The following is a 6346-nucleotide window of genomic DNA, read 5'->3' as shown; positions in this document are numbered from 1 at the left end:
ACTGTGGGAACCGGCTATAGTGAATGAAATCCTGCATGTGAGATTAGCACGCAGCACCAAGATTTGAATGGGTGTTAGAACACTTTAGATATATTCTTGTGTGATATTAGAGGTCATAACATTGCTTCGCACCTCTGTGCTTATATTGAGCATTTACCGAGAGAATCCCACATACAGATCAGATGCCCTAAAACCAACTTTGCAAGAGTAAGTGTACAACGTGTATGTAAATAAAGTGTTTAAAATCTGTTTAATAAAACCCTCCTTGACTTTATTTCTCATGCATAGTGATCAACTAACTCTAGTATGAAGGTAAAACAGACTCTTTTGGAGCACAAACTTTAGTTTTCCTTTTCAACATATAGCAGAGTGAATCATTGAGTGATGAATGCCACTCACTAACTCTCAACTCTGGTCACAGCACTTAGTGCTACCGCTATTCCCCCCTCCGCTCATTCACACACTGCATTGCAACTGTTCTTAAAGGGCCAGCCTCAGTTTGTGTTGTCACTTTGTTCAATCTGCCCACACCATAACCCCTCCCCCACATGTACGTTTCGCACAGCTCGTCGGACACAGGCACACAGCCTGAGAGTCATGTTGAGTTCTTGCCAAAATGCCCTTATAGAGTACCAGGTGTAGAAGAGCAGTAATTTAACCAAATGTGCTCTCCTTTCAGCAAAATTGTGTTAAACTGCTTCAGACTCCACCTTAGGATTGAGTGTGGGAGTGTTGCAGTGCAACATGCGGTGCTGTGATGCGACAGCCCCTAGGAAAAAAACAACATAAAGCACTGAGGCCGCGGAAAGTGACGTGTGGTGACGAAGAACACTGTAATTAAAACAAATATACAATTAATATAAATATACAGATACAGTGGTGTGCTTGAAGTGCAGGGCTATCATTCTTTTAGTGCATGAAGTCAAATAGATTACAGGTGAGAATTTTGTTTTTAAATCAAATGGTTTATGTACTGGGGGCGAGGGAGCACTTCATGGCTCAGATGGTAGAGTGATCATCCCCTAAACATGAAGGTTTTGGGCTCGATCCTACAAATGGGTCCTTGAGTAAGATACTGAAGTTCAAGTTGATTCTGATGCTGCGTTACCTGGAGGTGATTGAGGATACAACGCTCAAGTGCTTTGATTGCCTTGAAAAGTGCTCAAAGCGTTTTCACATTTACCATTTTGTGTTCTGAACTGGCAAGTTCGCTTCTGTAGTTGTCCTTGTCTTATACTTCAAACCTAAGTACAAAGTAGTTAAGGTTTTTTTTCATCGTTCCACTCAGTAGTGATGCAAAATATTCTTTAAGATTTTATTTTGAAAAGAAAGTCTTCTGTCTTCTGGCTTCAATATTTGAAACAAAACAATCTAATGGAGGTAGACAAACGTGCACTTGTTGACAGGCGATCTGAAGCCTTCTCATTCATGTGTCAACATTACACTGCTGAATAATCTTGTCATCATGCCTCATCAGCCCTTTACGGCCTTTTTGTGTCTTTTACAGCCCTGAGGCGATGCGAATCATCTGTGCCCAAACACAGCGAAGAGAAAAAGACTTCTCCCTTCTTTGCTTACTGCCACTGTTAGTCTTAATCGTCAGAGGCAAGCTTGTCGCTGGTGAAGTATTTAAAGCCACGCTTCCCTCATCCCCCGGCACTGCTGTAAGTCTACAGGTTTGACAGCCCATTCACTCAGCCAGGAAGCGCATGGCTGCATCCTCCAGCATTTCTCCATCCATTCTTTCACAGCTGCTGGGTTCACCTGGGGCCTTCACTTTGTCTCCATGCCCCACAGATGCAAGCTAACCATCCAAGATAGCATGTAAGTCCTCACGATGATGTCTATGTCCATGTTTTTTTCCAACGAGGTGAATAATCATGTTTTCCCCAATGTAATGTCATCGCTAAATAATCATGCCCATTGAAATGTGTTATATATTGTATTCACTGATATCGCCAGTCATCGATTAGAGTTATATTCTTCGCTCGCTCTGTTCCTTTGTTCGTTCACTTCTGCTGTTTCAGAAAGAGGTACGCCAACAAGTTTGGAGTACCTCTTAAGATTCGCTAACTGCCTCACAATGGTACACACAAGTACTACTCTATAAATGCAGCAATATCGCAAACAAGGATTTTTTTCTTAGTTAAAAAATCTTGAATAGTTCGTTAATTAGTGTGCTGTCGTGTATACCGTTAGCGTCCGATGTTAGCGTCATCAGCGCATCGTACACACAGGAAGTACTTAACATGACCTTAAACCTAAACGTAATTCAAATCAGATGCTCAAAGTAACCCGAAAATCAATTGTATTGCTCCTGTGGAGATGTATATGATGTCTAAATCACTGGAAATGTTAAAAACAACGACAACATACAAATAAAATGATCTACTCAAAGTTCTCTGTACGCACCACCTATACACCAGCAAACAAATAAACTGCATTCATATTATCCACTGCAACAATTAATATAATTAGTTTGAAGTGTTTTGGAGTGTTTTTTTTGTTGTTGTTTTTTTCTTTTGGATGAGTCTATTTACGTGTAAAAAAATCATGTCATGAAATGACTTCTGGAACGAATTATTTTCCGAAGTAGATAATAATAATAATAATAATAATAATGATAATAATGATGATAATAATAATGATGATAATAATAATAATAACTTGAATTCTGTGCACCACAACATGGCATCAGTGGTACAGATTGCCAACTGGGACCATCTAACAGTTGTTCAATGAATCATGTTTTTTTTTTTTTTGCCTCGAGCATGTCCGCATTCTCCATGTCCAACTGTGCTCTTCGCTCAGTAACTAATATACCTGCTGAATAAAAGACACGCTCACTGGCCATTGACCTTGCAGGAATTGACAGTTGCACTTTTGCATTAACAGCAAGCAAATGTTTGGATTGGTTTTCTCTCATTGTGTCAGTGAGCAGAAAATAAGGGGAACGGCGGTTTCTTGTTGACTATGCAACTAAAGTGGTGTTGTCATGGGACCTCATACCTCCTTTCAAGGCTGTGAAACAGCAACCAAATGGCATCCACACTCAAAAAATGGCTTCATATTGAGCATGATCTACACATCAATATCACTTTTTATTCTGCTAGCTCTCGCACTTGATGGGAACAGTTGATGTGCAAAATGTGTTTCTGGTTGTCACTTGCATGTTTGGAGACATTTTTGAAGGCGTGGTTAGCTTCGGCTTTTGGTGGTAGCGCTGCAAATGCATTTGCTTACAGATCGTGTTGGCTGTGGTGTATGGCATAATATTTTGCAGTGTTTAACTGTCTTTGTCTTATCAGTCAGCATGTTAATATCCTTTGTCTCAAATGGAAAATCAAACTGTTACTAAACATGTGAGTTGAAAGTATATGGAGCAGCCTGTATTTCTCCTGTGTACTCCATTTTTTCCCTGTCTTTCAATTAAAGGCAGATCACAAACAACATTCAGGTGCATCCTGCCTCCTACTGCACAAGAGTGCACTCGCATCAATCCATCAAGTTCCTCTCGCAGCTCATTCATACCGCTGTGGCTCCATTAGTGCACACACCTGTGCAGTTTTCCTACTTTTGTCCAGTTACTCCGAAGTCTCAACATATTTCCTCTCTTTTTACATGCAAATGAGTTTCACCGCGTCGGCAAGTGGCGCTATATGCATTTGGCTTATGAACTCGTTAGTTCGGGGTCAACAAAAGAAGAAATCCGTGACAACAGCCAAGCGAACGAGCGGATACGCTTCGAAACAACGACCCAATTCAGTGAACGAGTAGAACGATGCACTTGTTTTGCGAGAGAAAGATTTTTTCATTTGTAACAGTCTGGCGATGCAGCATTACGTCACTATTAATTAGGTGATGTTAGATCATTTCCCACGGCACACCTGGCAATCGCTCATACCACTCTGGTATGCCGTGGCACCCCGGTTGAAAATCACTGCTCTAACCAGGGCAAACTGTTTTTTAGTAATACTCCCTGAAATATATTCAATTACCCCAGGGATACGGTACCCATATTTTCATTTCATTTCATACATTGAAACAGGTTCTTACAAAATCATGCACCTTTTGCTTCTGTGTGTGTGTGCGTGCGTATGTATGTATGTACTGTATGTATGTGTGAGACCTCGAAATATATTAGAAATGTTACAAAAAGATTCAAGCTGAATGCTGAACATAGGGTGTGCATGTGAAAAATGAAAAATAAGAAAGGGTTAAACTTCAGTAGGTTGGCCAAGAGATAGATAGAGAGAGAGAGAGAGAGAGAGAGAGAGAGAGAGAGAGAGAGAGAGAGAGAGAGAGAGAGAGAGAGAGAGAGGTGTCCTGCTTTCTAATCTTGTCCCGCCAATGCACTGCCTGGCATCACAGTCGTTTCCATCAGTTTCTAGTGCCGCTGCAGTGACTCACTGAAACATCATATAGGGTAATAAAAGCGCATGTGTCTCATGCACGCGCGACCAGCAAAGCGCAGGATTTATAAGAGTTGTGCTGCATCGCGCTTTCTCACTTTGGATTTCGGCAGCGCCGATTTCGCGGAGACGGATTTAAATGCACGTCTGTCTGGACCTGCGGAGAGGAGTTAAAGGGCTGAGGTAAGAATTTTCTGGGCAATGCGGAGCCTCTTTTTGGCGCGCGGTTCCGTATGGGTTTCTTTACTCGTGTCCAATGATCTATTTATAACCTTTCCATTCGGTACACGGAACATTTGTCTTGAAGGCTGCATTGGTGCACTTTGGTCCGAAACGCAGTTGCGCTCAAATTGTCATCGGCCGAATGACTGATTGGCAGTGCAGCGGAGCAGACTCATCACGTGGGCGCCTACATTTTTCGGTTGAGCGTCTCACAGGACACGGTGCGCTGTGCGTCATTGTCTGTTTAAACGCGGCCAACGCAACGCACTTTTTTTTCTTTTCTCATTGGAGGCGGGAGACTGAAACACATGCGTGCCCCCCCCCCTCCCCCCCACCCCCGCCTCCCTCAAGTGTGTGATCAAAATGCAGCCTGGCACCCCTCTGCACGCACACTTCTTGCCAAGCAACCACAAGATGGTGGTGTGTGAGAACAGGCGTGTTTTTTTGGGTGTGTGTGTGTGCGTTGGGGGGTCTTTTATTCTTCATCCTGGTTAAATGGGTTAAAATCAAGTTTTAGAAATTGAGCTCTGCCCCGCTCACCACTTTTTAAACCTTTCTTTATCTTTTCCAATCTCCCAATTTACACTGCCACACGACACGCACAAAACATATCCTGCACATGCCTGCACGTTGGAAGGGCGGCAATGAGTGCTGCACATTGAGTTGGATGTTGGGCTTTGCTCAAGGGCACCTTGGCAATTGACAGGAAGCAGCCTACCATTTCTCCAATATCACAAAATACTTATTTGTTGGTTTAATCAGTCCGATGAACAACTTTGGTGCCTCAATAAGGAAATTGAGCTTAACATTGCTCAAAACTACAATACGATAGGGGCACTGTGGCCAAAGGAAACGCCGGATTGACTCCCGAAAGGCCAGTCCTTGCCAAGACGCCATGGCCCCAGCAATTTATTCATTTACTCATTCATATTTTTTCGATAGACCCTAATTCCACAAAACATTCAGCCGTTTTTTCATAAAACAATTAAAGGCTGCCGTTCAAGAAATTCTGAATGACTTATAAGGGTAGCCTGTGCATTACTATGTCAGATTCAAGAAAAAAGTAAGTCTGCTGGCTGCAATTGTGTTTATGCTTTGCTGGGTAGTACTTTGTTTCACGACCAATAAAACCACCGAGTAACAAGGTTTGTGTATCGAATAACCACGACTTTTGGTTGGTCCTCTCTGCAGAGATCTGATTGGCGCTGGCTCACCTAAATTGCACTTTTCAGCAATGTGCTGTACTAATAAAAAGGAGGTTGTTGAAAATAGAAGAGAGCAAACCAAACCGAGCTTTTCGGTCAATGGACTGGAGGGGGCAGCAGGATTGAAATATTAGACCAATCAGGCCATTGATTTCTCATGCTAATGTTTTGCCAACATTTTTCAAATACTGATACATTTGTGAACTGCTTTTGTTTTTATTGCATGATTGATACTTGTTGCTCGCTATTACAAAATGATCAGGACTTTGTTACCTTAACTTCATTCTTACCCAAGGCAAGGTGGGATCATTGTAAAATGTAACTTAAACAATGATAATACTTATTACTCATACTGCATTATTAATTATCATCCACTCTCCCTGACTACACCCCTGATACATTAAGTATTCGCATTAGTGCCATGATTCGTGGTTTGCACATCTTGGGCATGCAGTGTTTTCAGGTTCGTCAGAACTTAATCGATTGAAAAAGAAAAAAATAAGAGAG

At 42.0% G+C, this 6346-nt stretch overlaps 1 protein-coding gene across 1 annotated transcript in view; it reads left to right on the top strand.

Moving 5' to 3' along the window:
* Positions 1 to 4396: 4396 nt before the first annotated feature.
* Positions 4397 to 6346, top strand: part of nlgn4xa (neuroligin 4 X-linked a) — a 65873-nt gene continuing 63923 nt past the window's right edge. The window contains exons 1-2 of the mRNA XM_088439378.1: positions 4397 to 4426; positions 4526 to 4595. The gene's annotated coding sequence lies outside the window, so the exon portion shown is untranslated. The remainder of the gene's footprint in view (positions 4427 to 4525; positions 4596 to 6346) is intronic.

The sequence above is a fragment of the Hippichthys cyanospilos genome, chromosome 2, assembly GCF_059441005.1.
Source record: "Hippichthys cyanospilos isolate Australia breed blue-spotted pipefish chromosome 2, RoL_Hcya_1.0, whole genome shotgun sequence".
Lineage (NCBI taxonomy): Eukaryota > Metazoa > Chordata > Actinopteri > Syngnathiformes > Syngnathidae > Hippichthys > Hippichthys cyanospilos.
Note: the sequence above shows the minus strand (reverse complement) of the source record. Positions and strands in the feature narration are given on the sequence as shown.